We start from the raw sequence: 26,275 nt of genomic DNA, 5'->3' as shown, positions 1-26,275 counted from the left end.
CGGGTTCAAATCCGGTCTCGGGTGACTGTCTGTGTGGAGTTTGCACATTCTCCCCGTGTTTGCGTGGGTTTTCTCCGGGTGCTCCGGTTTCCTCCCACAGTCCAAAGATGTGTGGGTTAGGTTGATTGGCCATGATAAAAATTGGCCCTTAGTGTTAGGGGGGATTAAATATGTGGGGTTATGGGGTTACGGGGATAGGGCTTGGGTGGGATGGCTGTCGGTGTAGGGACCGGGTGCTAGGGTTTGGATGATCAGCCATGATCTCGTCGAATGGCGGAGCAGGCTCGAAGGGCCGAATGGCCTACTCCTGCTCCTATCTTCTATGTTTCTATGAATACTGCTGGGGGAGATGGTTTCTCAGGGGAATGCAGCAAGAGCCAAGTCTGTGGCACTACGAGTGGCTCAGCTGCACAGGAGGGGAGGAAAAAGAAGGGGAGAGAAATAGTGATAGGGGATTCTATCATAAGGGGAAGAGACAGACATCTCTGTGGCTGCAGACCTGACTCCAGGATGGTATGTTGCCTCCCTGGTGGCAGGGTCAAGGATGTCACTGAATGGCTGCAGGGCATTCTGAAGGGGGAGAGCGAACAGTCAGAGGTCGTGGTTCACATTGGTACCAACGACATAGGTAGAAAGTGTAAGGGGTTTTTGATCGCAGAGGTTTCTCTCTCTAGAGGCCTCTCTCCCTTGCACAGTAAACCATGAGTGGTTCGACCCACTCGCCCCTTAGATTCTGTACTTTGGTCTTTGGGGCAGGAACTACAATGTAGATAAAACTCTTATAGACCAAGTTTGATGAAACAAAATGGAATTTTATTGCATAATGTAAGACAAATCAAAATGCAAGCAAATAAGAGGGTACATGGGAGGGGAAAACACAAACAAATCATAACGACACAATACTAACTAAGGCAAGTACAGGCATATTATACTCTCCAAAGATCATCATGAAATGGGGAAAACACACGGAACATCGAGGGACAACAACTCATGTTAATTATACCCTTAAATGTCCACCCCTTTAAACCTATCTAGATCTGATTATGAAGGACCAGAAACATGCTCACCAATCCAACTAGGAAGTGTAAGGTTTTGAAACAGGTCTGCCTTTGATCCTTTCAGGCGTCCCGTCTCCACGTGGTTGTTGGAACCCCAGCGAGCTGCGCCACACCTCTCTCTTCTGAGGTGGGGGTCGGGGACGGCTGGACACCGGCTGGTCTGGATGTCGGCGAGGTCGGGGATCGTTTGCTCGACCCTGGTCAGAGGAGCCTCGGGCTGGCCCCCATCGTTTCTTCAGTTTCTGGCCTCTCGTTTCGTCAACGGCCCGGGGTTGGTCGATGATCTCCCGATGTTTTACCCCAGGGCGGGATGCCGGCTCGAACGTCTTCTTCTCCTTCTTCTAGCGATGATGCTACCGATACGATGATAGCACCACGATGGCTTCTCCTCCACGATGGCCCTTTCCACGATGGCCGCTCCTTCCCTACCCCTGGGTTCCCAGATATACTTCTCATCAGAAGCCCTTATCTCGCGCCAAATCAGGTTAGTCTTTTGTTTTAATTTTGGCGGGCTGGGAGCACAACGGGGTAGTTATTATATTTTAAACTGTTCTTGGATGGCCGGTAACGGGCCATCTCTGGTCTGGAATTGTTGTGTATGTGCCTTTTGTGATGAAATATATGCCTTCATCAGCCCCTGTGTTTTACCTGCTTTGTATTGTGTGTACCGCCCCCTTTTTCCTATTGTGTGTATTGGCTACGCCCCTGTCTTTTGTCATATAAAGGTCTCAAGAGCTGTATGAGCCATTCTATCAGACGAACCCGATGTGTAAAGACCTGCAATGTTCTTAGTGATTAAAATCCTTCAGTTGAATCCTTTAAACTCCTTGTCTTTGAGTTATCGATGGCACATCAATTTTAATCACTAAAACACCAAGATGGATCGACTCCTGAAACCAGAGCGCTTGGATCTGGACCCCCATGCCTCAGACGCAGCCACACAGTTCGGACACTGGTTCCAATGCTTCAAATTTTTCATTGCAAACTCATCCACCGCCATAGCAGCCGCAACCGCCACCGGAGACGTGAAACTGAGAATCCTGCGAAACTGGGTGAGCCATCGGGTCTCCCCTCTCATCCAGGACGCCACCAGCTACGGGGATGCCTGCACCATTCTGAAGGCCCACTACATGCGGCCAATAAACGAGGTGTACGCCAGGCATCTTCTGACTACTCGCACGCAGCGGCATGGTGAGTCACTAGAGGACTTTATGCTAAGCCTAAAAGTACTGGGCAGAGACTGTAACTGTAAGGCCATGTCTGCCATCGTGTACACGGAGGAGCTGATCCGAGACTCCTTTATTGCGGGCCTCAGTTCAAATTACATTCGGCAGAAACTGTTTGAAAAGGAGGGACTGGACTTAAAACAGGCTATGGGTATAGCGCGATCGCTGGATATGGCCCAGAGGAACTCTGAATCCTGTTCCTCAGGCCACGCGGCCCACTCCGCCTCGTGCGCGCCGTGGGGGCCGCCATCTTGGAAGCCATCTTCACCTCCCAGGTCTCAGGCCAGCCCAGCAACATCGGAGCCCCAGCCCCCACCCAGGAGCCCCACTACTGCCGTGATGCATCGGGGCCCGAAATGCTACTTCTGCAGCCAGGGCAAACACTCCAGGCATCTGTGCCCAGCGAAGGGCACCACCTGTTTTAAATGCGGGAAGAAAGGACATTTCAGCAAAGTCTGCAGAGGGAACCCCGCCTCCAACTCCACCACCGCCGCGTGCGTGCCGTGGGAGCGGCCATCTTTGACGCCATCTTGTCCACCCTCATGGAATCCACCATCTTGCCCCGACTACACGGACCTCCAGGACCCACTGGTGGCCTCGATCACAGTGGATCAATCCAGGCCGCATCCATTGTCTAAATCGATGATGGACATAGAGGTAAACGGGAACAAGGTTAAATGCTTGATTGACTGCGGGAGCACCGAAAGCTTTATTCATCCTAGCCTGGTAAAACGACTTTCACTAACGATAGTCCCCACACAGGGCAAAATCGCCATGGCTGATAAGACTCATACCTCAAAAATTACAGGTTTCTGTGCGGTTATGTTGTCGGTAAAAGGCACTGATTACAGAGATTTTAAACTATTGATAATGCCAGATCTCTGTGTGAGCGTGATCTTGGGTCTGGACTTCCAGTGCCACCACCAAAGTATCACGCTTACCTACGGTGGGTCCCAGCCGCCCCTCACAGTGTGCGGTCTGGCTACCCTGAAGGTCAAGCCCCCCTCTCTGTTCGCCAACCTTGCACCCAACTGTCGACCCATAGCGACCAAGAGTAGGCGGTACAGCTGGGAGGATAGACGGTTCATTGCGTTGGAAGTAGAAAGACTCAAGCGGAAGGGTATCATCGAATGCAGTACCAGCCCGTGGCGCGCCCAGGTAGTAGTAGTTAAGGGTAGCAAAAAGAAGCGGATGGTGATAGTTTATAGCCAGACGGTTAATCTATACACTCAGCTAGATGCCTACCCTCTGCCCCGCATAGCGGATATGGTTAACCAAATCGCGCAATACCAGGTGTTTTCCACCATCGACCTAAAATCGGCATACCACCAGCTCCCCATTAGGCCGGTGGACCGTCCATACACCGTCTTCGAGGCGAACGGACGCCTCTACCACTTCCTCAGAGTCCCCTTTGGGGTAACGAATGGGGTCTCGGTCTTCCAGCGGGAGATGGACCGCATGGTCGATGAGAACCAGTTAACAGCCACCTACCCATACCTAGACAACGTCACCATCTGCGGCCATGACCAGCAAGACCATGACTCGAACCTCGCGAGATTTCTGAAAACCGCCCTCAGACTCATTCTCACCTACAACGAGGATAAGTCTGTCTTTAGCACCACGCGCCTCTGTATCCTGGGCTGCATGGTGGAAAACGGGGAAATCGGTCCGGACCCCGACCGATTGCGCCCCCTACGGGAGCTACCCCTACCAAACACTCCCAAGGCCCTGAATAGGTGCCTGGGGTTCTTCTCCTATTACGCCCAATGGGTCCCCAATTATTCCGACAAGGCCCGTCCCCTCCTGAAATCAACGTCCTTCCTGCTCACGGCCGAGGCCCACGCCGCCTTCAACAGCATTAAACACGACATTGAGAAGGCCGCGCTGCGGGCAGTGGACGAAAACATCCCTTTCCAGGTCGAAAGCGATGCGTCCGACTTCGCTTTAGCAGCCACCCTCAACCAGAATGGGCGGCCCGTAGCCTTTTACTCAAGAACCCTCCAAGGGCCCGAGATCAGGCGCTCCTCGGTAGAGAAGGAGGCCCAGGCCATAGTGGAGGCAGTGCGGCACTGGAGGCACTACCTAGCCGGCAAATGCTTCACCCTGCTTACCGACCAGCGGTCGGTAGCCTTCATGTTTAACAACAAACAGAGGGGGAAGATCAAGAACGACAAAATTCTCAGGTGGCGGATCGAACTCTCCACGTTTGAGTACGACATAATATATAGGCCGGGGGCCCTCAACGAATCCCCCGACGCCCTATCACGAGGGATGTGTGCCACCATCCAGGGGGACAGGCTACAGGGCCTCCACAATGGCCTCTGCCACCCGGGGGTCACCCGGCTATTCCACTTTATAAAATCCCGTAACCTGCCCTATTCCATCGAGGAGGTCCGGTCTATGACCAAGGACTGCCGCACCTGTGCGGAATGCAGCCCCGTTTTTTCAGGCCCGACCGAGCCCACCTGATCAAAGCTACACGGCCATTCGAGCGCCTGAGCTTAGATTTCAAGGGACCACTCCCCTCCACCGACCGCAATGTGCACTTTCTCAACATTGTGGACGAGTACTCCTGCTTCCCATTCGCCTACCCCTGCCCAGACATGACCAGTGCCACGGTCATCAAGTGCCTCGGCAACCTGTTTTGCACATTCGGCATGCCTAACTACATCCACACTGACGGGGGCGTCGTTCATGAGCGACGAACTGCGCCAATACCTGCTGTCGAAGGGGATAGCCACGAGTCGGACCACTAGTTATAACCCCCGGGGTAATGGGCAAGTGGAGAGGGAGAACGCGACAGTGTGGAAGGCGGTCACCTTAGCACTAAGGTCTAAAGGCCTCCCCACCTCCCGCTGGCAAGAGGTCCTCCCAGACGTACTCCACTCGATAAGGTCGCTACTGTGTACTGCTACTAGTGCCACTCCTCACGAGAAGATGTTTGTTTTTCCCCGCAAATCAACCTCAGGAGTGTCCCTATCCTCGTGGCTCTCCACCCCAGGGACAGCCCTATTACGAAAGCATGTGAGGGGCCACAAAACGGATCCACTTGTGGAGGCAGTGCACCTACTCCACGCAAACCCACAGTACGCGTACGTCAAGCACGCCGATGGGCGTGAGGACACCGTGTCCATAAAGTACCTCGTCTCGGCAGGAAGCAACGACGACCCATCACCACCACCCCCAGAAGAACCTCCACCATCCCCAGGCTCACCACCCCCAGAAGTACCTGCAGCACCCCCAACACATGGGTATGCCTAGGAGGGCACCACGGACTCCCGGTCAGAACCCGAGGTACTGTTGTGACGTTCAGGAAGGACTATCACACCCCCGGACAGACTAAATCTGTAGAAGGGGTGAATGTGATGAAATATATGCCTTCATCAGCCCCTGTGTTTTACCTGCTTTGTATTGTGTGTACCACCCCCTTTTTCCTATTGTGTGTATTGGCTACGCCCCTGTCTTTTGTCATATAAAGGTCTCAAGAGCTGTATGAGTCATTCTATCAGACGAACCCGATGTGTAAAGACCTGCAATGTTCTTAGTGATTAAAAGCCTTTAGTTGAATCCTTTAAACTCCTTGTCTTTGAGTTATCGATGGCACATCACCTTTAAGAGAAGAACTGATTTTATACTGCAGTACCGGCAGTGACCACCGCTGTATATAAAGCCATAGCAGGCTTCTGTATTTCAGTCTTGAATTACTCCCTGTTCAGTAAATACCTGTTTTATTGTTCTCCTGCAGTCTGAGTATTATTGATCCTCGGACACTACAGGAATGACCTTCATTGTTTTTAATGTCCTGGTGATGTCCTTAACAGGTCCTTGATGCTCTTCTCATGAATATGAAACTGTTCCCTTTTGTCTGGTTAAACATTCAGATGGCCTTTATCTACAGGCTGACCTTGACTGGATCAGCATCCAATCTATATGTATATGTGGGTGTCTGGTTTCGTTCTCTCAGAAACGGCTTCCAGAACTTACTGTGGGCTGAATCCACAAAGCTGTCTGAGGACTGCAGGAACCATTTTAAAGTGTCCCAATAAGTTGGTCACGGGGTCTAGCGGCCATTTTGAATGCCCCTTTTTCCTAGGCTTCTTTTAAAACAGTCTTTAAAATCATGGCCTCTTCTGCCATTCGACTCTTTATAATATAAAGTTCAATTTTGCGAATCCTACAAAAGAGGGATGAGGTCCTGCAACAAGAATTTAAGGAGCTAGGTAGCAGATTAAAAAGCAGGATGTCAAAGGTTGTAATCTCTGGATTACTCGTGGTGCCACGTGCTAGTGAGTATAGGAATAGGAGGATAGAGCAGATGAATGTGTGGCGAAAGAGTTGGTGCAGGAGGAAGGGCTTTAGTTTCCTGGATCGCTGGGTCTACTTCTGGGGAAGGTGGGACCTGTACAAGTTGGAGGGTTTGCACTTGAACCGGAACGGGACCAACATCCTTGCGGGGAGGTTTGCTAGTTCTGTTGCGGGGGGGGGTTAAACTAACTTGGCAGGGGGATGGGATATAGAGTGAAGCTATGGTAGAGGGTGATGCACAGCAACATATAGAGAAAAAGTCAAGTCAGCCTGGAAGGCAGAGCCAATATGTAATGGCACAATGGTGTATGGCAAGGCTGGATGGCATTTATTTTAATGCAAGGAGTCTTGCGAGTAAGGCAGATGAATTGAAGGTGTTGATGAGCACATGAGAGTATGATATTGTTGCTATCACAAAGACATGGTTGAGGGAGGGGCAGGACTGGCAGCTCAATATTCCAGGATATAGAATCTTCAGGCGAGACAGAGAGGTGAGTAAAAGAGGGGGTGTCGCAATATTAATCAAGGAGCCAATTACTGCTGTAAGGAGGGATGATATCTTAGCAGGTTCTTCTAATGAGGCCATATGGGTAGAACTTAAAAACAAAAAGGGGGCAAGCACTTTGCTGGAAGTATACTATAGGCCCCCAAACAGTCAGGGGGAGATAGAGGAACAGATATGTAGGCAAATCTCAGAGAAGTGTTGAAATAATAGAGTAATTATAGTTGGGGATTTCAACTTCCCCAATATTAATTGGGATAGTCAGAGTGTGAAAGGCTTAGAGGGTGCGGAATTCTTAAAGTGCATCCAGGAGAGCTTTTTGAGCCAGCATGTAGAAAGTCCTACAAGAGAGGGGGCGGTACTGGACCTAATTCTAGGGAATGTAGCCAGGCAAGTGATAGAAGTACGATAGCAAAATACTGCAGATGCTGGAAATCCAAAATAACAACAGAAAATGCTTTAGAAACTCAGCAGGCCAGGCAAAATCTGTGGAGAGAAATTAGAGTCAACGTTTCGGGTCAAAATCCTTTAGGGTTTTGACCCGAAACATTGACTCTAATTTCTCTCCATGGATGATGCCTGGCCTGCTGAGTTTTTCCAGCATTTTCTGTTGTTATATAAGTGATAGAAGTGTCAGTAGGAGAGCATTTTGGTGACAGTGACCATAATTCAGTGAGATTTAAGGTAGTCATGGAAAAGGACAAAGATGGACCGGAAATAAAGATTTTAAATTGGGGGAAGGCCGATTTTAATATGATAAGGCAGGATCTGGCCAAATTGGACTGGGATCAGTTACTTGTAGGAAAATCCACATCAGAGCAGTGGGAGTCTTTCAGAAAGGAAATAGAGAGAGTACAACACCAACATGTTCCCGTAAAGGTCAAGGGTGGGACCAACAAACCCAGGGAACCCTGGATTTCAAGGGATATAGAAGAATGGATTAGGAAAAAATGGGAGGCTTTTGGCAGATACAAAGGACTAAAAACAGTGGCATCCTAGAGGAGTATAGATAGTGCAGGGGGGTACTTAAAAAAGAAATTAGGAGAGCGAAGAGGGGGCATGAAAAAACACTGGCGGGCAAAATAAAGGAAAATCCCAAGGTGTTTTATAAGTATATTAAGGGCAAGAGGATAACCAGGGAAAGAGTAGACACATTCAGGACCAAAGTGGCAAGCTGTGTGTAGAGCCGAAAGATGTAGGTGAGGTTTTAAATGAATATTTTGCATCTGTGTTCACTATGGAGAAGGATGATTTAGGCATAGAAATTAGGCAGGGGGATTGAGATATACTTGAACAAATTAGTATTGAGAGGGAGGTGGTACTAGCGGTTTTAGCAGGCTTAAAAGTGGATAATTCCCCAGGCCCAGACAAGATCTATCCCAGGCTGCTGTGTGAGGCAAGGGATGAGATTGCAGGGGCTCTGACACAAATTTTAAGAACCTCTCTGGCCACAGGGGTGGTGCCAGAGGACTGGAGGACAGCCAACATATTACCATTATTCAAGAAGGGCAGTAGAGATAAACCAGGGAATTACAGGCCAGTGAGCCTAACATCAGTGGTAGGGAAATTATTGGAAAAAATTCTGAGGGACAGAATTAGTCTCCACTTGGAGAGGCAAGGATTAATCAAGGATAGTCAGCATGGCTTTGTCAGGGGAATATCATGTCTAACCAATTTGATTGAATTTTTCGAGGGGTTGACTAGGTTTGTGGATGAGGGTAGTGCAGTTGATCTAGTCTACATGGACTTCATCAGTAAGGCTTTTGACAAAGTCCCACATGGGAGATTGGTCAAGAAGGTAAGAGCCCATGGGATCCAGGGCAATTTGGCACATTGGATCCAAAATTGGCTTAGTGGCAGGAGGCAGAGGGTGATGGTCGAAGGTTGTTTTTGTGACTGGAATCCTATGTCCAGTGGTGTACCTCAGGGATCGGTGCTGGGTCCTTTGCTGTTTGTAGTGTACATTAATGATTTAGATATGAATGTAGGAGGTATGATCAGTAAGTTCGCAGATGACACGAAAATTGCTGGAGTGGTAATAGCGAGGAGGGAAGCCTCAGGCTACAGGATGATATAGACGGGTTGGTCAGATGGGCAGAACAGTGGCAAATGGAATTTAACCCTGAAAAGTGTGAGGTGATGCATTTTGGGAGGACTAACAAGGCAAGGGAATACACAATGAATGGTAGGACCCTAGGAAGGTCAGAGGATCAGAGGGACCTTGGTGTGCATGTACATAGATCCCTGAAGGCAGCAGGACAGGTAGATAAGGTGGTTAAAAAGACATATGGGATTCTTGCCTTCATTAGCCAAGGCATAGAATAGAAGAGCAGGGAGGTTATGACAGAGCTGTACATAATGCTAGCTAGGCCACAGCTGGAATACTGTGTGCAGCTCTGGTTGCCACACTATAGGAAGGATGTGATTGCATTGGAGAGGGTGCAGAGGAGGTTCACCAGCATGTTACCTGGGCTGGAGCGCTTCAGCTATGAAGAGAGACTGGACAGACTGGGGTTGTTTTCCTTCGAGCAGAGAAGGCTGAAGGGGGACCTGATTGAGGTGTACAAAATTATGAGGGGCGTAGATAGGGTAGATAGAAAGGAATGTTTCCCCTTAGATGAGGGGTCAATAAACAGGGGCATAGTTTCAAGGTACGGGGCAGGAGGTTTAGAGGGGCTTTGAGGAAAAACATTTTCACCCAGAGGGTGGTTGGAATCTGGAACTCACTGCCTGAAAGGGTAGTAGAGGCAGGAACCCTCACAACACTCAAGAAGCATTTAGATGAGCACTTGAAATGCCATAGCATACAAGGCTACGGACCAAGTGCTGGAAAATGGGATTAGGATAGACAGGGCTTGATGACCGGCGTAGACACGATGGGCCGAAGGGCCTCTTTCTGTGCTGTATAACTCTTATGACTCTACGACTCTAGAATAGGCGGCTCATGGAGAAAAATAGTGGTGCAGACCTGATGGGCTGAATGGCCTGTTTCTAGGTTACAGTGTTATAATACTCTTTCATATCTATTTGACTCCCTTCTCTACACATACTTTTAATGGGTTGTCTATCTGGCTTTTGTAATATGGGTATAACTGTTAGAGTGTGCTTGGTTGCATGGATTCCTTAAGGTAACGTTAGAAGCTACAAAGATCTGAAGGCTACCAGTTCATGATAAAAGCTAGTGGAACTGATTGAGTTTACTGAAAGCAAGGTAACAGTCTGATGCTTAAAAAAAATAATTTAATTAGTTACATCTGTTTTCTTTGTTCATTTGCCAAATGCGGAAGATACGGACTATTACCTTTGATCAAAAGTAACAGAACTGAAACTGCAAAAGCATCTTCCCCGCCTAAAAAAATCAATTAGCTCTTGTGACATATGGAAATTCCTATTAATTAATCTTCTATCAAACCAAAGGATTTAAACCAAGTGGAAATACCATTTCTTTGGGGGTTTTATTTACACATTTTTACATATTTGCCAGGAAGAAATGCATAACATTCACCTCAACCACAATATTCAGAACAAAATAAACAAATACTTACTTTGCTTTAAAACCTGTTCCTTCTCTAACTTTTGCCAGTTCTGACAAAAGGTCAACGGCCTATGTATGCTCTACCTGGTGGTATTGAACATAGAACATCCTAAACATTGGCGCTTAAGGAGACAGTTGGAGGCCAATCCACGAAGTCGGCAATCGGGGATCGGGGGTCAGGCCTCAGGGTGGTCCAATCGGGGCAGGGGGATCTGATCGTGAAGGGGGATGGAAGCAAGTAAGCTTGGGGGGCCAGGGGAAGCACTCCCGCTCCTCTTGCCACACAGGCACTTACTGTTCTATTTAGCCGTTCTCGATTTCCTTCAGCTGCCAGGTTTTGTGGGCCGGCCAGCATTAAAGCTGGATCAGAGATAAAATTTAGGTGCACAGCTTCATTAAAATATTTTAATGACGAGCCCGCCTATGGAGAGAAGCTTAGTCACCTGCCCCCCAACCCGTCTTCATTAAACTCTTTAAATAGCGCATTGGGGTCGGGTTTCCCATTTATTTTTTTAATCACCCACCCACCTCCCCACCACCCCAGCCATCCTTGGGGGTTAAAATTCATAGAATCACAGACATTTACAGCACAGAAGGAGGCCATTCAGCCCATCTTGTCCATGCCGGCCGACAAAGAGCAATCCACCCTAATCCCACTTTCCAGCTCTTGGTCCGTAGCCTTGTAGGTTACGGCACTGCAAGTGCATATCCAAGTACTTTTTATATGTGGTGAGGGTTTCTGCCTCTACCACCCTTTCAGGCAGTGAGTTCCAGACCTCCACCAACCTCTGGGTGAAAACATTTCTCCTCAAATCCCCTCTGAACCTCCTACCAATTACTTTAAATCTATGACCCCTGGCTATTGACCCTTCTGCTAAGGGAAATAGGTCCTTTCTATCCACTCTATCTAGTCCCCTCATAATTTCATACACCTCAATTAGGTCTCCCCTCATCCTCCTCTGTTGCAAAGAAAACTTTCATAACAAGTCTGCCATGCGGGACCTTATCAAAAGCCTTGCTAAAATCCAAATAGGCTACATCAAACGCACTACCCTCATCGACCCTCCTTATTCCCGCCTAAAAAATTCAATCAAGTTAGTCAGACACAACCTTCCCTTAACAAATCCATGCTGAATGTCCCTGATTAATTTGTGTCTTTGTAAATGAAGATTTATCCTGTCCCTCATAATTTTATACAACTCAATTAGGTCTCCCCTCATTCTCCTCTGTTCCAGCCTATCCAATCTTTCCTCATAGCTAAAATTCCCCAGCCCAGGCAATATCCTTGTAAATCTCCTCTGCACCCCCTCTAGTGCAATGACATCCTTCCTGTAATGTGGTGACCAGAACTGCACGCAGTATTCTAGCTGTGGCCTAACTTAGTGTTTTATACAGTTCAAGCATAACCTCCCTGCTCTTATATTCTATGCAACGGCTAATAAAGGCAAGTATCCCGTATGCCTTCTTAACCACCTTATCTACCTGTCCTGCTACCTGCAGGGATATGTGGACATGCACTCCAAGGTCCCTCTGATCTTCTGCACTTCTCAGTATCCTACCATTTATAGTGTATTCCCTTGCCTTGTTAGCCCTCCCCAAATGCATTACCTCACACTTCTCCAGATTGAATTCCATTTGCCACTGTTCTGCCTGCCTGACCAGTCCATTGATATCTTCATGCAGTCTACAGTTTTCTTCTTCATTATCAACCACACGGCCAATTTTTGTATCATCTGCAAACTTCTTAATCATACTTCCTACATTCAAGTCCAAATCATTGATATATACCACAAAAAGCAAAGGACCCAGTACTGAGCCTTGCGGAACCCCACTGGAAAAAGCTTTCCAGTCACAAAAACCCCCTTTGATATTTACCCTTTTTTTCCTTCCTCTGAGCCAATTTTGGATCCAACTTGCCACTTTGCCTTGGATCCCATAGGCTTTAACTTTCATGACTAGTCTGCCATGCGTGACCATATCAAAACCTTGCTAAAATCCATATAGACTACGTTAAACGCACCACCCTCATCGACCCTCGTTAATCCTCAAAAAATTTGATCAAGTTAGTCAGACACGACCTTCCCTTAACAAATCCATGCTGACTGTCCCTGATTAATCCGTGTCTTTCTAAATGAAGATTTATCCTGTCCCTCAGAATTTTTTTTGAATAATTTTCCCACCACCAAAGATAGGCTGATTGGCCTGTAATTACTTGATTTATCCCTTTCTCCCTTTTTAAACAACGGCACCATGTTAGCAGTCCTCCAGTCCTCTGGCACCTGTAGCCAGAGAGGATTAGAAAATGATGGTCAGAGCCTCTGCTATTTCCTCTCTTGCTTCTCTTTACAGTCTGGGATACATTTCATCATGGCCTGGGGATTTATCCACTTTCAAAGACCCTAAACCCCTTCATACTGCCTCTTTCACTATGTTTATTTCATCTAATATTTCACATTCCTCGTCCCTGGTTGCAATGTCTGCATCATCCCTCTCTTTTGTGAAATTCCCACCATTATTAAAAACTGCCTTTTTGATTGTTATTGCTTTTGCACCAACAGGCATTACTAACATATCTTAATTAAATTGAACTACTGGATTCAATTGCCTGAAAAACTGAGCTTTAGGAATACAAATTATTGTTAATATTGTTGCCACAACATCTGTATCAAAGATTGCTTCAAAAAAAAGCATTTAAATAGAAGTAAAGTACAGAAAATGAATAAAGAAAGCATTACTGGCAGCTCAATTATTAGCGATTGCAGGAAATATATCATTTTGATTTTATTTTGAAAAGAGATTATTTGTTTGTGTCAACATGATACTCATTGTAATGGGGGAAAACATTTACATTAAAAATTCAATATTAATACTGTTAAAAGTTATACTACTTAAGAATATCAATTAAAACATTTAGATTGAAGGGAAAATACCGCCTAGCTTGTACTATTTTATGATTTTTATAATACCAGTGCAAATTGGAAAGCTGTCGAAGTGGCTCCGTTGTACTGTGTTAATGCCACACTTCATGTTCCTACATGGATTGAGTTCATCAATAAGGGAGTTAGTTTGGCCAAAGGGTGTTTGAAAGTCCGGATTTAGCACTCAATTTTCGGGCTAGTTGATGATTATCATGATTTGACCATGACTCAGGCGTTAACCAGAAACTTCCAGGTTTAGCACTCAAGTGCTGATTAGACACAATTTTCATGGAGGAATATATGTGGCTCCTCGCATCCACTTCTACTGAAGTTGTGGGGTGCTCTTGCTGGAACATAGCATCACATTGCAGGATGGCAAAGGGATGGCACAGGTTCTTGGATGTGGCACTGGAGGTCTTGGTGGAGGAGGTCCAGAGGAGGACAAGGGGGAAGAACACCACTGTGGCCTCCTCGCCCTCCTGTCCATCTCTTCTACAACAGCTGGTGCTGCTCTGCCTGGCCACATGTCCTCCTCCCATTCCTTGTCCAGACCAAGAGGGTCCCCTAGCATTCCCTTTCTCCTTGTGACCCATATGAGTAGCACAGCACTCACTCTCTTTTGGTGAAGCCCACAGAGAATTTCCGCAATAAATGTTGTTTGGGCATTGGTGAAGTCTTACATAAGAACATAAGAGATAGGAGCAGGGGTATGCCATTCAGCCCCTCGAGCCTGCTCCGGCATTCAATAAGATCATGGCTGATCTTCTACCTCAACTCCACTTTCCTGCACTATCCCCATATCCCTTGATTTGCTTAATATCCAGAAATCTATCGATCTCTGTCTTAAATACACTCAACGACTGAGCATCCACAGCCCTCTGGGGTAGAGAATTCCAAAGATTCATCACCCTCTGAGTGAAGAAATTTCTCCTCATCTCAGTCCTAAATGGCCGACGCCTTATTCTGAGACTGTGACCCCTGGTTCTAGACTCCCCAGCCAGGGGAAACATCCTCCCTGCTTCTACCCTGTCAAGCCCTGTAAGAATTTTGTATGTTTCAATGAGATCACCTCTCATTCTTCTAAACTCCAGAAAATATAGGCCTTGTCTACTCAATCTCTCCTCATAGGACAATCCCCCCATCCCAGGAACCAGACTGGTGAACCTTCGTTGCACTTCCTCTATGGCAAGTACATTTTTTTCTCTGTAAATAAAATGCAAAAAAGTCTTGACAAAGTGTCACAGAAGTCTCCTGATGCATTTCAGGAATCCTCTTCACAGCTCCAGCAACAATGACCTTGAAATGGTGAGTATCCCTTTAAGTGGTGAGTATTCCTTTAAGTAGCGCTTGATATTGACATTAACACCATGTTCACTCACAAACAGCTGGTCGCTGTTAGGAGAGGGTGTTAGTTGAAGTGTTAGCCACAAATATGGCGTGCTGCCTCTTTAATGGGTGAGGTGGCAGGATCCATTGCAGCACAGGCCGACGCAACTGTGGCATAGTGGTTAGCACTGTTGCCTCACAGCGCCAGAGACCCGGGTTCGAATCCGGCCTCGGGCGACTGTCTGTGTGGAGTTTGCACATTCTCCCCGTGTTTGCGTGGGTTTTCTCCGGGTGCTCCGGTTTCCTCCCACAGTCCAAAGATGTGCGGGTTAGGTTGATTGGCTATGATAAATTGACCCTTAGTGTTAGGGGGATTAAATACGTGGGGTTACGGGGATCGGGTGGGATATGTGTCGGTGCAGGCTCGATGGGCCGAAATGGCCTCTAACTGCACTGTGGGGTTTCTGTGATTTCTGTGATTTCTGTGAACTCAACAGCTTAGTGCTGCAATCGCATCATTGGCTGGTGCCATCCAGTCTCAGACTGCTCTCATTCAGTCTCAGATTGATGTCACGCAAGCACTGACTGCTGTCATCCTCACTGGGTCACCCACAGTCCACCGGGGATCTCACAGTGCCGCAGCAGGCCAGCAATCTGTGCTCGAGCAGATTGCACCAGATGCTGAGGTACTGCCCCAGGGAAGTGGCAGTGTGTTGGTCGAGCAGGAAGGTGCTGCCCTGTGATGAAATAACTCTGTGTTCTGGCATTTGTATTGTCTGTTGTTGTTGTACTTGTTAATGTCTGGACTGTTCTACCGGTGTAACCACTAATGCTCCTCCCTAGCCCCGCCCATCTGGATCCTCCGAATTGGTGTGAGTCTTACTTATAAGGGCTGGGTCGGTGATGAATGATGGTTGCCCTGTGTTAACTTGATGCCGTGTTCTTACTTAATAAAAGCCTTTAGTTTTAAGCTTTAACCTCATGGATTCAGGCCGTTATTTGGCACAACAATTTTATTAAGTAACAACTTTTGGAAGATGGATCAAGTTTTGAAACCAGAGCGTCTGGATATCTATCCCCATTCAGCAGATGCGTCGAAGAAATTTACGCATTGGCTTTGATGTTTTGAACACTTCATCGCATCGGTCGATTCGACGGTTAACAAGTTGGGTCTTCTAATCAACTTGGTAAGTCATCAAACTTACTCAATAATTGAAGATATTACTACATATGAAGAGGCCCTCGCAGCCCTTAAGGCCCAGTACCTTAAGTCGGTTAATGAAGTATACGCCAGTTATCTTTTGTCTACTCGCAGGCAATTACCCGAGGAATCTCTGGACGATTTCCTGCAGGACCTTAAGGCTTTGGCTAAGGATTGCAACTACAAGGCTGTCTCTGCCATATTGCATCAGGAAGAGGCCATCCGCGATTCTTTCATATCTGGCCTCCGATCTAATTATATTAGACAGAGACTTCTCGAGAATGACTCGTTAGTTTTAAAAACGGTCGTTGCTACTGCCCGATCGTTAGATGTAGCCCAGAAGAATTTAGAAGTGTATGCATCAGCCCACGCATCTTTCTCAGCCTCGTGTGTTCCGAGTATGGAGGCATCCATAACACCAATGGAGCCTCCACTCAATCCTATTGTTGCGGCTGTACCCCATGGGTCTAAGTGTTATTTTTGTGGCCAATCTAAACACCCCAGGCAATGATGCCCAGCCAGAGAGGCTACCTGTTTTAAATGTAAGAAATGGGGACATTTTAGTAAAGTGTGTAAGGGTAATCCTGTACCCAATGTCTTTTCTGCTGCCACCTATCGTTTTACTCTAGCCTCGGTTACGGTTGACCAGACCATACCGTCTTCCTTGTCGAAATCTATGATGGACATCAAGATTAATGGTCATCCTACTGGGTGTTTGATAGACTGTGGCAGTACTGAAAGTTTTATACACCCCAACCTTGTTAACTCCTGTTCATTGAAGGTGTATCCTACTTGAAGTGAAATCGTGATGGCGCCCAAGTCCCTTACTTTGGAGGCAACTGGATATTGTAAAGTCACATTGACCATTAAGGATACGGAGTATAAGGATTTTAAACTCCTCATATTACCTCAGTTGTGTGTGAACTTAATTTTAGGCTTGGACTTCCAGTGTCAGCATGAGAGCGTCACCCTTAAGTATGGTGGATCCCAGCCTCCGCTCACAGTCTGCGGCCTTTCTACTTTATAAATAAGTCCGCCTTCTTTGTTCGTGAACCTTGCTCCTAATTGTAGACCTATAGCGACTAAGAGGCGACGGTATAGTTCAGAAGATAAAAAATTTATAAAAGAGGAAGTGGAAATGCTTCAACGGGAGGGAATCATCAAACACAGTAATAGCCTGTGGCGTGCCCAGGTGGTGGTGGTTAAAACTAATGAAAAGAAAAGACTTGTGGTCGATTATAGCCGGACTATAAACTTGTATACCCAATTAGATGCCATCCTTTGCCTCATATTTCTGAGATGGTGAACAAGATAGCTCAGTACCGCGTGTTCTCCGCCATTGATTTAAAGTCTGCCTACCATCAACTCCCCATTAAAATAGAAGACTGACCTTATACGGCCTTCGAAGCTAATGGGCGCCTGTACCAATTCCTTAGGGTGCCCTTTGGAATGACGAATGGGGTATCCGTCTTCCAACGGGAGATGGATCGTATGGTGGATGAATACGCATTGGAAGCAACATTCCCGTACCTGGACAATGTTACTATCTGTGGGCGCGACCAACGGGAGCATGATCAAAATCTCGCGAAGTTCCTAGAGACTGCAAAGAAGTTAAACCTGACCTACAACGAAAACAAGTGTGCCTTCAATACTACACGTTTGTGTATTCTTGGTTGCGTTGTGGAGAACGGGGTAATCGGGCCAGATCCTGAAAGATTACGCCCACTTAAGGAATTACCTTTACCTCGCACTGTAAAAGCTTTAAGAAGGTGTCTGGGATTCTTCTCGTACTATGCCCAGTGGGTGGCTAACTACTCAGATAAAGTCCGACCTCTTATTAAATCAACGTCTTTTCCGCTATCGGCGGAAGCTCAGGAGGCTTTCCTTAATATCAAACGGGACATTGAGAAGGCAGTGGTATGTGCCGTGGATGAGAAAATCCCTTTTCAAGTGGAAAGTGATGCATCTGATTTTGCGTTGGCAGCAACTCTTAACCAAGCTGGTAGACCAGTAGCTTTCTTCTCTCGTAAATTGCAAGGACCAGAAGTTCGACATTCTTCAGTGGAAAAGGAGGCACAGGCAATTATCGAAGCAGTCAGGTATTGGAGACATTATCTCGCTGGCCAATGTTTTATGCTCATTACTGACCAGCGATCTGTGGCCTTTATGTTCAATACTAAGCAGAGAGGCAAGATCAAAAATGATAAGATTTTAAGATGGCAAATAGAACTGTCAACATATGACTGTGATATTCAGTACAGGCCTGGAGTATTTAATGAGCCATCGGATGCTTTGTCACGAGGAGTATGTGCTAGTCTAGGTATAGATAAGCTTCAAAGTCTCCACGACGCAGTCTGCCACCCTGGGGTTACCAGAATGAACCACTTCATTAAGTCCCACAATCTACCCTACTCTATTGAGGAGGTCCGGACAATGACCAGAACCTGTCGTGTTTGTGCTGAATGCAAACCCCGCTTCTGCAAGCCATCCGAGTCAGCTCATCTTATTAAAGCAACTCGACCATTTGAGCATTTGAGTCTCGATTTTAAAGGTCCCCTTCCAACGAGCGACCGTAATGTCTATTTTCTTTATATTATAGACGAGTACTCTCAGTTCCCTTTTGTTATCCCCTGTCCGGATGTGAATAGTGCTGTTGTAATTAAATGCCTCTGCCAACTGTTTTCCTTGTTTGGCATGCCTAACTATATACATAGTGATAGGGGTTCTTCCTTTATGAGCGAAGAATTGCGACAGTTTTTGCTATCGAAAGGGATTGCAATGAGTAGAACTACCAGCTATAACCCTCGTGGTAATGGGCAGGTCGAGAAAGAAAATGCGACAGTGTGGAAGGCTATCGTACTGTCTCTGAAGTCGCGAGGCCTGCCGACCTCTCGCTGGCAGGATGTCCTGCCAGACGTGCTGCATTCCATAAGGTCTCTTTTGTGTACAGCGACGAATGCCACTCCTCATGAAAGGATGTTTAGTTTTCCAAGAAAAGCTACTAATGGAGTATTGTTACCCACATGGTTGACGACCATGGGCCCTGTGTTGTTGCGCAGACATGTGAGAGGCCACAAGACTGATCCACTGGTAGAGGAAGTACAACTCCTCCATGCTAATCCCCAGTATGCGTATATTCAATATCCGGATGGGCGAGAGGCTACGGTCTCTATTAAAGATCTTGCACCTGCTGGAGCTCGAAAAGAGTTCGACTCTGAGAGTAGTTTTCAATCATGGTATTGGACCTTCAGAGACACAAACCCTCAGTGTGGAAAATACTGATGATTCTGGGAATTCGAATGAACCGGAGTTAGTACTCCCGGAGGAGCCTCAGCAAGAGTTACGTCATTCCCAGAGGATTATCAGACCTCCTGACAGACTGAATCTATAGCAGGGGGTGAATGTGATGAAATAACTCTGTGTTCTGGCATTTGTATTGTCTGTTGTTGTTGTACTTGTTAATGTCTGGAATGTTCTACCAGTGTAACCACTAATGCTCCTCCCTAGCCCCGCCCCTCTGGATCCTCCGGATTGGTGTGAGTCTTACTTATAAGAGCTGGGTCTTACTCATAAGGGCTGGGTCGATGATGAATGATGGTTGCCCTGTGTTAACTTGATGCCATGTTCTTGCTTAATAAAAGCTTTTAGTTTTAAGCTTTAACCTCATGGATTCAGGCCGTTATTTGGCACATCATGCCCTCTATCATGATGACAGCATTCCTGCTCCCACCACTGCCACTTCACCATTGCACTTGCCACAGCCTGTAACATTGCCAGCCCAGACTGCTGCCGCCCATGCAGTGTTGGTGCAGTCTGCAGCCGGGCCCTCCAGATCCAGAGCTGGTCGAGGGCGTTCTGCAAGACCATTTGCAGTCTCTGGATCCAACATACAGCAGCCTTCCACCAGCCTTGCTGCAGCCAGTGGGGCCACATTACGGAGGAGCAGTAGGGTGGGAAGGGGGGAAGTGTGCAGAGGATGGAGATCACCCTCGAAGGCCAAAAAGTAAACATGCAATAAATGGGGGGAATATTTGTGGGAAGGTTTGATGTTCATCTTAATATATTGGTTTACTGTGTTAATGCTTATCTCGATGTGGTAAGAATGAGTTTTGTTAGTTTATGAATTGTTGGGTTTGTTTCTAATTGTTTGTCCTGAATAAATAAATGTAAGAAATCACACAACACCAGGTTATAGTCCAACAGCTTTATTTGAAATCACAAGCTTTCGGAGCGCTGCTCCTTCTTCAGGTGAAGTGGAGAAATGCATAAAGACACAACTTATATAGTCAGAGAATCATGTCAGATGTTTACAGGTAACCTTTCCAACTGCCATTTATCGCACCTCGGCAGAGATGCGATAAATGGCAGTTGGAAAGGTTACCTGTAAACATCTGACATGATTCTCTGACTATATAAGCTGTGTCTTTATGCATTTCTCCACTTCACCTGAAGAAGGAGCAGCGCTCCGAAAGCTTGTGATTTCAAATAAAGCTGTTGGACTATAACCTGGTGTTGTGTGATTTCTTACATTTGTCCACCCCAGTCCAACTCCGGCATCTCCACACCCTGAATAAATAAGACACAGAAATAAAAAAATTTATTGGAACTTTACAACTTTGCTGATTTGACTCACTGGAGCTTTGCCCGGCAATAGGGGCTGCGGGATGCTGGTGATGATGTGCTTCTTCATCCCAGAAGACATCTTCTCTGTCATTCGTCAGAAGCCGTGTCTTATCAGGTGTTCACAGACGGCCCTTGCAGAGGCAACATTGTGAAGCTCCCTCCCACGTTGGTGCTGCTGATCATCCTCTTCATCCGCCTCCTCCTCCGCCTCCTCCGCCTTCTCCTCTCCCTCTTCCTCCTCCTGAGGTGGTGCACCAATCCCTGGTGGCAATGGCTTGGTCCTCATAATTGCAAGTTTGCGAAGCATGCAGCACACAACAATGAAAAGTGAGACTCGCTTGGGAGAGAACTGCAGGGCTCCTCCAGAGTGGTCAAGACATCGGAACCATTGCTTCAAGACACCGATCGTCTGCTCAATGACATTCCTGGTGACGCTATGGCTCTCACTGTATTGGAGCTCAGTAGGAGTGTTGGCGTTGCGGAGCACTGTCATCTGTCAGGTGCAGAGTGGATAACCCTTGTTCTCGAGGAGCCAACCATGAGGTTGACGCGATGGTTGGAAGAGGTCTGGGACACCAGCCTGGCGCAGGATAAATGCATTGTGGCTGCTGCCAGGATAGCGCGCATTGCTGGTGAGAATGCACTGTCTGGTCACACATCAACTGACATTCAGGGAGTGGAAGCCCTTGCGGTTTCAGAACACCATTCTCACACAGTTTGTCCTGGGTTATGGGGAAAGAGATGTACTCCCTTCTCCTTTTGTACAGAGCATTTGTGACCTCCCGGATGCAGCAATGGATGGCGAACTGTGAGATATTTGGTATGTCCCCAGTTGAAGCCTGGAAAAAAGCCACTGGCATAGAAATTCAGAGCCACTGTCACCTTCACTGCCACCAACAGAGACGTCCTGGTCCTGAGCTGAGGCTGCAGATCTGGTTCCAGGAGGTGGCAGAGCTCAGTCACCACCTCCTTGCTGAAGGGTAGTCTGTGCAAACACTGCTCCTCAGACAAATGAATGTATGTGAATTGGTCCTGGAATACCCTGGGAGGGTAAAGTCTCCTGGGCAGAGGCCTGTTGGCCCTCCTCCCTCTGGCCACTCTATGTCTGTGCCTCAGCTGCCTCTGAAGGTGAAGCTGGAGGACAAAGCCCCGAGCTAGTACAGCCCCTATTTAATCTTGTAAATGTGGTAAATATGAAGCTCAGAGAAAAAGGAACCTGAAAAGTGTTGCTCAGGACCAAAACTCCTTAAGACTGCATTAAATCTCTCCGGACGTCTCTCTCCCTCTCAACCTCTGTATGCCTAAAATTTTGCCGACAAGAAAAAGCAGGACGTGCAGGCCTTTAAATATTGCTCCCCCAGCTTCTTGCCAGCTTTAAAACGTCTTCCTCTACCTGTCGTTCCTAGCGGCAGGCGTTGAAAGGATTGTTACTAGTCTTAGCCCCTTTCGGGCTACCCCGGATCAGGCATGTTCCTCAGACGTTCACCTTCAACTAAACTTAGAGGTAGTCGAATCCTAAAGACGTTTAATTGGGTCTAACGGTTCAGACTATCTCTCCCTAAAGGAAAGGAACAACCTGAAGATGTTACCATCCTCCAAATAGCACTTTTAATAAGTTTAACTAGACTGTAACCTTCCGGATATTATGAGGGTCCGGAAAACTCCTCCAGAATTCTGCAACTCCTCACCAAAGAGTGTACAGAGATTGAGTTCATGAGTTTGATACAGAAGTACTATGTGAGACAATTCTAAAAAAAATATAGATTTATTAAAGAACTGACATGTAACATAAAGTTGGTGATTCAATCACAACATTAACAGTTCCAAACACAGAAAACTTACAATTCTTAATATCAGAGATCCTTATTCTCAAATCTTAACTTCGTTACATTTTTACATTTCTTCGTGTTATTCCAGGATATCCACCAAAATCAAATATCTTTAAATTATTATTTAAATGGCAATAGATTGGGAGAGGGGGAAGTACAGAGAGACCTGGGTGTTCTTGTACATCAGTCACTGAAGGCGAGCATGCAGGTGCAACAGGCGGTCAAGAAGGCAAACGGTATGCTGGCCTTCATAGCAAAAGGGTTAGAATACAGGAACAGGGATACCTTGCTGCAGCTGTACAGGGCACTGGTGAGACCACACCTCGAGTACTGTGTACAGTTTTGGTCGCCTCATCTGAGGAAGGATGTTCTTGCCATGGAGGGGGTGCAGCGGCGATTCACCAGGCTGATACCAGGAATGGCGGGAATGACCTATGAGGAGAGACTATGTAGTTTAGGGATGTACACACTGGAGTTTAGAAGATTGAGAGGGGACCTCATAGAAGTGTATAAAATTCTGACAGGTCTAGACAGACTGGATGCAGAAGGAATGTTTCCCTTGGCGGGTGAGAACAGAACTAGAGGACATAATTTAAGGATAAGGGCTAAACCATTTAGGACAGAGATGAGGGGGAATTTCTTCACTCAGAGAGTGGTGAACCTGTGGAACTCATTGCCACAGAGGGCAGTGTACGCCAGCTCATTAAATATATTTAAGAGGGAATTAGATATATTTCTACGGGCAAAAGGGGTTAAGGGTTACGGAGAGAAGGCGGGGACGGGATACTGAATTAAAGGATCAGCCATGATCTCATCGAATGGCGGAGCAGGCACGAAGGGCCGAATGGCCTACTCCTGCTCCTATCTTCTATGTATTTCTATGTATCTTACAATACCTTGATCCCCAAGATACAAAGAGTTGAAGACTTGCAGAGCTTGCCTCTGAAGCCTGAGAATCGCTTTGCCCCTTCAAGCGAATCTATTTTCTCATTTGAAAGTCCAATTTTTATACTCTTTCTCAGTGGTATATCCTTTGAAGTTTTCTGCTGATGTAAGCTAATTATCTCTAGTCATTTTTCTGTTGACTTCTATTCTTACTGTTAGTTCAGCTGTAGCAAGCAGACTTGTGTCTCTACCTCTAGATGTTCAAAACTTATCATAAAAACAATGTGATGGCTGTATCTATTTGATGTCATTCTTATCAAGGTTTTCTGTTTGTATCTTTTTACAATGTGTAAATTAAAAACACCTCAACTAGGGTGATCTATGCAATTCTTATTTACCTCAACTGGTTGTACCAGAGACTCGTGTCTCCGTGTTTCATTTGATGTAATTTTTACAAAGGTACATGTTTCTTTAATGTTCTGTGTTTCTTTCCAAAGTGTTGGTTTATAACACTTAACTGGGTATAGCATTGTGTTTTTTCCAAGCTGCAGACTTTTAGGAACCTCCAACCTTTTACTTCAATAAGGCTATTGTCTCAGTGTCAACAACTTATCTTATCTTAGTATCCTATATGCTGTTCACAGCTTTAGATTGTTAAGGCTTCCAGACTTCCAAACCCAGTATGTCATGTTTTAACAAGGCTTTTTCTTTCATAGGATGGTGTATTTTTCTGAATATGGCTATTCCTTCACAGCGCTAAGGCTGGGGGCGAGAATCAATTTTTGGTCCAGGGCGCTACTGGGGCGTTGCATGCTTGCATGATGTCACAATCTGCCGGCGCAGGAGATTGTGGCGGTAGTGTTTAGCGCCACCGCAAAACGCCTTGTCAATTTTGCAAACCGCACTAAAATCACCACGCTTGGGTGCTAAGCTGTTAACGCCCATTTTTTTTAGAATTGTCTCACTTGTTCAGGAAACATTGTGCTATCCGGCACCGACGGGACCAAGCTGATGCCGTTCCCTCAAAACTGCCGGACAAACCAGTGCTAATGTTGAAACATACGGAAGCTTTTGAGCTCCGTATCTGTCAACAAACCCTGTTGCTTAGCAACAGCTTCTAAACAGTCCAAGCATCTCTGTAGCATCTCTGTAGCTTAGCAACAGCTTCAGCGAGACCTTGCAGAGCTTGACTGTTAAGAAAAAAGCAACGAGAAGAAAAAAAACTAACGAAAACGGCTCCTGATTTATGCCGGTGGCTCGAGCATTCCAGACAGTTAGCCTCCGGATAACACAAAGTTTCCTGTACTTCTGTATCAAACTCACAAATTCAATCTCTGTACACTCTTTGGTGAGGAGTTGCAGAATTCTGGGGGGTATGCCAGACCCTCATAATATCCGGAAGGTTACAGTCTAGCTAAACTTATTAAAAGCGCTATCTGGAGGACGGTAACATCTTCAGGTTGTTCCTTTCCTTTAGGGAGTGATAGTCTGAAACTTTAGACCCAATTAAGCGTCTTTAGGATTTGGCTACCTCTAACTTTAGTTGAAGTGAATGTCTGGGGAATACGCCTGATCTGGGGTAGCCCGAAAGGGGCTAGGGCTAGTAACAATCCTTTCACAGGCAGGGTGGTGATCTCTGTTGACAGCAGTCTCTCATAGAGTCATAGGGCTGGATTTTAATACAGGGGTGGGCTGGGGTCCTGTAATCCGCATTTTGTGTTATCCACACAAATGTAAATCGATGTGGGAGATTGATGCGAATTTAACTTAATTGGGCAATTGATTTCCAGTGTGTGGGACCCATGGCAAATTAGTTTTTCCAGTCTGAAAGTCGCCTCCGATGACGTCATCATTGCTGCTGCATTTAAGGTCTCCAACAAGCCTTGCTTCTGCTGCAGATTGCCAACCTTTTGGCCATTCATGCTACAGGGACCTGGAGGCAGAATGGCCAGTTAAAGACCTAGGTCTGCTGCAAGGTTTGACGACGTTGCGCTGCATGCTTTAGTTGAGGGAGCAAGAGCTCATAAAGAGGTGCTCTTCCCTTCTTCAGGGAGGAACAAGCCTCCCCAGCAGATCAAGGCTGTGTGGATCCAGGTGGCAGAGGAGGTTAACTCATTATCAGTAACCCACAGAACCTGGATTCAATGCAAGAAGAGATTTCATGTCTTTCTGTGCACTGGAAAAGTGAGTATGAATTTCCCATCACCCTCAATCTGATCCCCATTGCCTTTCCTCACCAGCACTCAGCTTTAGCAATTTCTTCCTTCACATCCCACTTGACACTGACATCCATGCACCCTTAACCATTCCCTCTCTATGGTCACATTCACCTAACTATTCGACTATGCAGCCCACACACTCCCTATCACTGTGATGCTATGAAAACAACTGACAACACACAGGGAGGGCCGTTGGTCTTGCCACCTCACTCTATCATTGTCTCCTTCTAAGTATCTATGCTATGGAAACTCTACACTCACTCCTTCATTCTCACTCATTGCCTCCCTCATTGCAGGAAAAGAGAGCTCACAATAAGTGAGAAAGAGCGAGGACAGGAGGAGGGCCACCCTCAGTAGCCCACCTCACGCCCTGGGAGGAGGCGGTCCTGGAGATCATAGAAACATAGAAGATAGGAGCAGGAGTAGGCCATTCGGCCCCTCGAGCCTGCTCCACCATTCAACAAGATCCTGGCTGATCATCCAAATTCAGTACCCTGTCCCTACTTTCTCTCCATGTCCCTTGATCCCTTTAGCCTAAAGAAATATATCCAACTCCTTCTTGAATATATTTAATGAATTGGCCTCTACTGCCTCCTTTGGTAGAGAATTTCACAGGTTCACCACTCTCTGGGTGAAGAAATTCCTCCT

This window comes from Somniosus microcephalus, chromosome 10 (assembly GCF_052327205.1).
Source record: "Somniosus microcephalus isolate GS21.2 chromosome 10, FLI_Smic_1.0, whole genome shotgun sequence".
NCBI lineage: Eukaryota > Metazoa > Chordata > Chondrichthyes > Squaliformes > Somniosidae > Somniosus > Somniosus microcephalus.
This window is presented reverse-complemented; position numbering follows the sequence as displayed.